The sequence below is a fragment of the Cnephaeus nilssonii genome (assembly GCF_951640355.1).
Source record: "Cnephaeus nilssonii genome assembly, chromosome: 17".
Lineage (NCBI taxonomy): Eukaryota > Metazoa > Chordata > Mammalia > Chiroptera > Vespertilionidae > Cnephaeus > Cnephaeus nilssonii.
The window spans coordinates 59,348,057-59,356,778 of record NC_137088.1 but is presented as its reverse complement, the minus strand read 5'-3'; the positions used below and the strand labels follow the sequence as shown (position 1 = coordinate 59,356,778).

General features: G+C 41.4%; 1 pseudogene across 1 annotated transcript; it reads right to left on the bottom strand.

Moving 5' to 3' along the window:
- Positions 1-1,008: 1,008 nt before the first annotated feature.
- Positions 1,009-2,033, bottom strand: LOC307113703 (spermine synthase-like; annotated as a pseudogene). The gene has a single exon. The product of its transcript is annotated as a spermine synthase-like (transcript).
- Positions 2,034-8,722: the final 6,689 nt, after the last annotated feature.

Below are 8,722 nucleotides of genomic sequence, written 5' to 3'. Positions count from 1 at the left end.
AACAGTGGTGAGAGTGGACATTCTTTTCTTGTTCCTGACCTTAGAGAAAAAGTTTTCTGTTTTTCACCATTAAGTATAATATCAGCTGAGGGTTTGTCATAGATGGACTTAATTGTGTTGAGGTACTTTCCTTCTAGACCCGTTTTTATTTAGTGTTTTACTAATAAATGGATGATGTATCTTCTCAGGTGTTTTTTTTTTTTCTGTGTCTGTTCATATGATCATATGATTTTTATCCTTCATTTTGTTAATGTGGTGTATCACATTGATCATTTGACCTGTTGAACCATTTGTGTGCTCTTGGAATGAACCTTACTTGATTGAGATGGCTTGATCTTTTAAATGTATTCTTTTAATTTGCTAGTGTGTTTGCATCCATATTCATCAGAGATATTGGTCTGTAGATTTCATTTTAATGTATTATCCATGCCAGATTTTGGTATCAGGGTAATGTTGGCCTCATAAAATGTGTTAGAAAGTACTGCCTTTTCTTCAATTTTTTGTGAAGGATAGGTATTAAACCTTTTTTGAGTTTTTGGTAGAACTCACTAGTAAAGCCACCTGGTCCTGGACTTTTACTTTTCAGGTTTTTATGACTTTTTTTCCCCTCATTTGTAATTTTAATCAAAGCATTGCTAATTCATTTTTTTTTTTTTTACTTTCATAAAAGCACCAAATTTTAATCATGTAAGTCAATTCGTATTTTGGGAAAGAAACATCATCAAGAACTCCCCTCCAGAATAAAACAATGATGTTCATTCTTCCAAACAACCAAATTCAAAGTCTACCAAAACAAAAACGAAAACAGCCCACACAGGGGGAAAAAAAAAATCACATTCTAGGGTTCAGTGCATTTAGCAGCCTTTGCTATGCTAGCTAATCATCCTTCAGCTGACTTTCAAAAAAATAACACCATAGGTCATCAAAATATACATTTTCCATTTGCCCTTTTAAATTAAAAAATAATTTAAAAAGAAAACTTGAAGGAATTCACAATCAATTGCCTGACTCATTTTGATGGCATGTACAGCATGTGAAGGTCAGGAAGGCTATTTGTAGCACATGTGCTGAGGGGATATTGATCTTCAAGGTTTAGCTTTCTTCCAAACAGTGTAAAATACCCACAATTCCAAGTATGAAGGGACACAGACGATCTCCTTTGAGAATTCCACAGGACAATACAGGTGTCCAAGCTGTTCTTCATAGAGTGACAGGGCTTCTGTCAAATTGACACAGTTCCCCTGTGTAAAATATTTCCCATCCTGTTTCAGTACTTTCATGGAGAGATCAAGAATCAGTCTGAGAAACTCCCAGGTGGAATCTTCTTCCGGAGAGGTGGACATTGGGACAGCTGTCAAATCATTAATCACATAATCAAACTCCCTCCTTCTCTGGCGTACCTCTTCAGTACAGGAACACAGTCCTGGACGAGAACCTGATCGCAGTCTCCTGTAAGATTGTCTGAGACATCACCGCATGTTTTCCGCAGGTATTTCTTACATCCATCCCTCACCATTTGGTCAGTCTCCACCACAGTGACCATCTTTGGTTTCAGTTTGACCATTTCACATAAAATGCCCCATCCGCCTCCCAGAAGCCGCAGTCTTTGCCAGTGTCATCTTCTTCGCCCGACTGACATCCCCACTCAGGATGAGAATATTTCCAAACTGCTTCGAGTGCGGAATTTTAATGTTCTGATAAGGTGAGTCTTCATCAGACACCCCTTCATCTATGTCGCACTCAACCAGGCGGCCATCAGCAGCGGCCAGGACCTGCCAATGGTCCCGCCTCGAACTCTGGTGGAATCGCTTCACCCGCCCAGTAGTGTCCTGACTCGATTCTTTTATTCTTTCTTCTACTTTGTTCAAAAGACTGTCAACTTCTTTGCCTTCTGCGTCGCCGTCGTAACTCTGAAGGTCCAGCAACACCAATCCAAGTGGGTAAATTCTCAGATGGGCAAAGCTGCCCTTTTTCTTTATGTAGGTCGCCGAGTAGCCGTGGCCCTGCCGGGTGTGCGCCGACTGGGTCATCCCTGCTCCTGGGACATGGCCTGGAGGCCTTGGCGGGTGGCCTCGCTGTGGGTGAGGCAGGCCCTGGGCCAGGCCTGGGGAGGCGGCTCAGCCAGCGGCTGGTCGGTTTTTATGGCTTTCAATTTCTTTACTGTTGATCAGTCTACTTAGATTTTTCAGTTCTTTATGGTTCAGTCTAGGAAAGTAACATATTTCTAAGGACTTGTCAATTTCTTCTGGGTTATCTAATTTGGTGGTTTACAGCATTTTATAATATTCTTTGTTGTTAATCCTCATCAGAGGATATTTTTCCATTGATTTTTAGAAGGAGTAGAGGGTGGGGGAGAGACACATAGAGAGAAAGATCATTGTGAGAATCAGTTGGTTGCCTCCCACACACGCCCTGACCAGGGCCAAGGTATCAAGCCTGCCACCCAGGTGCATTCCCTTGACCAGAACATTCCCTTCAGTCTGCGGGCTGACACTATGCACTGAGCGAGGACTTCACAGTATTCTAATGTAGGACTTCTTATTTCTGGGGTTTCTGTTATAACTTTTTTTTTTCATTTCTGATTTTGTTTGAGTGTTTTCTCTTTTTATTGAATCAAGCCAAAGGTTTGTCAATTTTATTTATCTTTTCAAAGAACCAGCTCTTTTTTGCATTATTTTTTTCTATTGTCTATTTGTTCTATATTTTGTTTAATTCTTCTCATTTTTTTAAATATATATATATTTTTTTGATTTTTCACAGAGAGGAAGAGAGAGGGATAGAGAGTTAGAAACATCGATGATAGAGAAACATCGATCAGCCGCCTCTTGCACAACCCCCACTGGGGATGTGCCCGCAACCAAGGTACATGCCCTTGACCGGAATCGAACCTGGGACCTTTCAGTTCGCAGGCCGACGCTCTATCCACTGAGCCAAACCGGTTTCGGCTAATTCTTCTCATTTTTTAAAAAACTTTCTTCTAATGATTTGGGGCTTCATTTCTTATTTTTTCTAGTTTTTAATATGTGAAATGTTAGATTATTTATTTGAAAAATCTCTTGTTTCTTTAGATAGGCCTGTAATAATAAAAACTTCCCCTTTAATACCACTTTTGCTGAATCCCCTAAATACTGGTATGATGTATTATTAATCTAATTTGTCTCTATGTATCTTTTTATTACCTCTTTTATTTCTTCTTTGACCCAATCATTACTTAGTAGCATGTTGTCTAATCTCCACATATTTGTGTTTTTCCCAGCTTTCTTTTTGTAGTTGATTTCCAATTTCAAAGCATTGTTTTTGGAGAATATGCTTGGTATGATTTCAATTTTCTGAGGTTAGTCTGGTGTCCAACATATGGTCTATCCTTGAGAATCTTCTATGCACACCAGAGGAGAATGTATATTCTGTTTTTTTAGCAAAAGGTCTACATATATCAGTTATGTCATTTTTTTCCTACTGTGTCATTTAATGTCAGTATTTCTTTATTGACTTCCTATTAGAATAAGGTGACCAGATTTTAACATTGGTAAAGCAGGACACCATTGACCGGGGGTGGGGGGAGTGTTCTTGATTAAAAATTTGGTCTATATGGAGCAACAAAAATTTTCATAGAAAGCAAAAATAGTATTGTAATATATTTTTTTAAATTTCAACATAAGTACAATTTACAAATATCCTACCTAATAAAATGGTAATATGCAAATAACCATCACTCTGCTATGCCCACGATTGGGCCAGCGGGAGGCTGGGGGGCGGGACTCAGGGTGGCCTATCTGGCTGTTGAGAAGATCAAGATGGCGGCGCCCAGTCCTCTTAGTTCCGGGGGGTCCCTGGGAAGATCTGCAACCCTGGGAGGTGAGGCGGGACCCGCCCAGCGGCTCCCGGGGGTCCCTGGGGAGATCCACAACCCTGGGAGGTGAGGCGGGACCCACCCAGCCCGCTCCCGGGGGTCCCTGGGGAGATCCGCAACCCAGGGGGGCATGGCCAGGCCGCCCGGCCCCTCCCGGGGGTCCCTGGGGAGATCGGCAAGGGGGGGCGTGGCCGGGCAGCCCAGCCCCTCCCGAGGGTCCCTGGGGAGATCGTCAAGGGGGGGAGGGTGTGACCGGCCCTGCCCAGCGGCTCTCAGGGGTCCCTGGGGAGATCGGCAACCGGCGGGGCGTGGCCGGGCCCACCCAGCCCCTCCCGGGGGTCCCTAGGAACATTGCAGGCATGGGGTTGCTGAGACCCAGACCAGGCCTCTGGCCACAGATTCATAGCTTCAGGGAGACCTAGGGCAGGGATCTGCTTCATCTGCAGAGAGACAGAGGTTCTGCAGTGCCCCCAAGACGTGGGTGGGCCCAGCCAGGGATCAAGGGGCATGGAAGGACTCCTGGCAGAGGGGCAAGGACCCTCACCCCTGAGACGGGGGTTGAGGGGTGGTGCCACCTCAGTGGAGGGGTGCTGCACTGCAGGGTACTGGACTGACTGATGTGATTCAGAGAAGCTCACAGTGCTAATGGGCCTCGCTCAGGCGGCCTTCACACTTCAGAGGCAGTGACTCCTGCTCCTGCCTTGACCCAAAAGCAAGCTCGCGACACCCTGCCCCATGGCAGAGCATGCCTAGGCAGTGAGTGCGAAGCCTTCCACCTGCTCCGGAGAAGCGGGGGCAGTAAAGAATGGGAGGCAGGGGACAGGGAGAGGAAAGAATGTGGAGCATCCGCAATGAAGAGGTGCTCAAGAAAGAGGCTCGGAAGCCTGACTGGAAGGTTTGTTCTGTTTGCTGGGCAGCTGCCCCTTAGGAAGCACAAAGAGCATGGCTCTGAGGGCTCCCTGTGCGCTGAGTCAAGTTCCACAGTCAACTGGAACTGGCCTCAGTTTCCTGGTCTGTAAAATGGATGAAGCGTGTCCCAGTGCCTTCACTGAGCTTTGATGGCCAATTGAGATACTATATAAAGAAAATGAGGGAAGAAGTGAGAAAGAAAAGGAAGGACGAGCAACACAAAAGAAAGACTGAAAGGAACCTGTAAACCCATTGTCACTTAAATAGGGAATATAGTCAATAGTGTTGTAATGATGGTATGATGCCAGGTGGGTACTAGAAATATCAGGGAACACTTTGTAAAGTATATGATTGTCTAACCACTATTCTGTAACTAATATAAAACCTGAAACCAATACAAAATAATGTTGAATGTAAAGAAATGAAAATTGGAGTGAAATTTTTATAAATTTCAAAGTTTAAATAAAAGCTGTAAAGGAAGGAAGGGGAGAATAAAAATAGTGTTTTTCATTTTACCACTTCATTAAAAAGACGGTTGTCTTTATATGGTGCTTTTATACTTTTCTAAGTCATTATCTCATTTTAATTTCCTGGCAACTTAAAGACAAGACAATTTTTCCCTCCACTATTCAAAGAAAAGAAATCTTGGTGTCTGGTCCTAATGATTCAATCGTCAAGCCCTTATTGTAAAGCAGGGTTAGTAAAATTTTCTGTGCAGGGTCATATCTATACTAATAAAAGCCTTGGGGGTGATCAGGCCAGCAGGGGAGGGTTTTTGGGGGCAATCAGGCCCACAGAGGAGCAGTTAGGGGGCAATCAGGCAGGTTGGTGAGCGGTTAGGAGCCAGCAGTCCCGGATTGTGAGAGGGATGTCCAACTGCAGGTTTAGGCCCGATTCCACAGGGATCGGGCCTAAACCTGCAGTTGGACATCCCCCAAGGGGTCCCATATTAGAGAGGGTGCAAGCTGGGCTAAGGGACACCCTCCCCAGTGCACGAATTTCATGCACAGGGCCTCTAGTAATAAATAAAAATTATGTATAGTATTATTTTATTCTTTGGCATATTTCTCATTTGAGTGAATTTTTTTTAGTAGATTGCTGTCATTGTTTAAAAGGTCATGAATTGCCGAAACCGGTTTGGCTCAGTGGATAGAGCGTAGGCCTGTGGACTGAAAGGTCCCAGGTTCGATTCCGGTCAAGGGCATGTACCTTGGTTGCGGGCACATCCCCAGTAGGGGGTGTGCAAGAGGCAGCTGGCCGATGTTTCTCTCTCATCGATGTTTCTAACTCTCTATCCTTCTCTCTTCCTCACTGTAATAAATCAATAAAATACATTTAAAAAAATAAATAAAAGGTCATGAATTTGCCGTAACGTGAGTCATAAGTGTCACTTTCAAGGCCGGCACTAGACTTTTTGCCGCCACTATAAAATATAAATAATATGAGTACTGTCTGCTAAATTCAAGAAAATTTATGTATTTATGAAATAAATAAATTACTTACCTAAATTATCTGAATAACTGATTTGTAATGACATCACTTGTTTAACTAGCTTACTAGCACGCAGTACGATGTGTATCGTCTGAGAGACAGTTACAAAATGTTTTCGTCGTTGCCAATCCCAAAAAATGCCATTGTTCATTAAGTCCAAACAATGGTGGTCGAATTCTAACAACTGATCAACAATGCGAACTTTGATAAGCAGTTCTCGATAATCAGTTCTCAACAATTATTTGTTATTATTAAAGTTTAACATTATAAAATTAACAAAAATAATATAAAACTCATATCCTGGCTAAATAGCCACATGGCCGCAGAAAACCGTATATTCCCTTCCTGTTCTCCCGCCGTTCCCTAGCTTGTCGTGCATTCTTTCCAAAAATCGGGACTTTTTTAAAATGCCACGGGACGCGGGACAAATTGTTAAAAATCGGGACTGTCCCGCCAAAAGCAGGACGTCTGGTCACCTCATATTAGAATGATCGATCCATTGTTGTAAATAGGGTATTTAGGTGCCCTAATATAATTGTGTCTTTATCAGTTCTTCCCTTTCTTTTGATAGTAGTTTATATATTTTGGTGCTCCCTGGTTTGGTGCATATGTGTTAATGTGTTATATTTTCTTGATGTATTGTCCCCTTTGTCATTATAAAATATCCATCTTTGTCTCTTGTTACCTTTTTTATCTTACAACTAGAGGCCCAGTGCACAAATAGGTGCACAAGTGGGGTCTCTTGGCCTGGCCGGCAATTGGGGCCAATTGGGGCTGTCTTGCCCAGTCCCAACGGGGGACAACCAGGGCCAGTAGGCTGGGGGAAGGGACCGCGGGAGGTTGGCTGTGGGAGAACACTGACCACCAGGGGGCAGCTCCTGCATTGAGTGTCTGCCCCCTGATGGTCAGTGCGTATCATAGGTACCGGCCAGTTGTCTGGTCGTCCAGCCATCTGGTCATAACAGTCTCTTAGGCTTTTATATAGATAATTTTGTCAGTTATAAGAGTGGGTACGTCCTCTTTTATCTAGATGTACTATTATATTCCACTCCTTCACTTTGAGTCTATATTTGTCCTTAAAACTGAGGTATGTCTATAGTTGGGTTTTGTTTTTTCATCCAACCCACTACTCTGTACCTTTTGGTGAGTTCAGTCCATTTACATTTAGGATGACTATTAATATATGAAAATTTTCTATAGCAATTAGTAAACCACTTTTAATGATTTTTACAAGTATCTAAGCTACTGCTAAACCAATTTTATTTTCACTAGCTGGAAAAATTTAAGTATTATTTAATATTACAAATTTTCATACTTGAAATCTTAATATAAGAAAAGAAACACACTTCCAAATTAACACAAACACATTTTTAAAAACGTTTTTAATTAAAAAAACATAAAACCATAGGTGGTATTTAAAAAGACAAGATAATAATTAAATCATAATACTTATATTCCTTTTAATTTTCTATAGTTCCTTTTCTTTAGAGTATTTTTTATGGTATTTTCCCAAACAAAATTACTAAAAAAGTTTCCAACATAAAAAAAAGCATTCAGGGTCTCCTTGAGAGCTGCAAACAATGGGTGCACTTTTCAGTAACAACACAAACATGTAAAACTGAGGAAGCGGCAACTGCATCTGATCCTGACATGTTCATGCATCTCGTGACACAAACACAAGTGCTTGATCTTGAAGGCTTGAGAAAATAATCCAGGACAAATATCTCTGTTAGAGTAATCTCATCAGCTTTAACTTCCAGCAGTGCAATTGGGGAAATGCCATGACATAGGTTTCACTATAATTCAACTCACAGACCACAACAAATGCTAGCGCCTTCTTAAAAAGCATGGTGGTGGTTTATGCGTGTATGTGTCTGTATGTCTGTATTTCGTGCTTTTTAATTTTTAGAAAGTTATTATCATAAAAATTTGATCTAACGATTAAATTTAGTCCTGCCTTCACAGGGATCCTCAAAGTCTGGCACTCTGTCACTAATGCCAAGAAAAGCAAAATGAAAAAGAGGAAGATGAAAAAGTAGAGAAACAAGGAAGATTTCCTACCATTCCAATGAGTGTGAATATAATGATTTGCACTCCCATGCAATTAAACATATTTCTAAATTCATATATTGCTGAATTCAGTCATGAAATCATGTTCACTTTTGTTTATCTAATACATCCAATTTATCTTTTTTTGTATAAGTCTCAGGCAATATTTATACATTTACTTAAATTTTGTGGCTATGAATAAGGTTTTTATGGTTTGCTTGTTTTAGGAAACCATAACTGCAATAAGATAAATATGCTCAAACTGCTATGAGTATGTCTAAATGCTCATTTCAATAATAAATTCAGAGGTGGGTAAGAGGGACATACATAATACTTTCAACAATAAAGATAAGAAAAATAATAAATTCTGTAAAAGTCACAACAATTTGCAATGGAAGCACTGAAAATGTGATAGAAATCTCA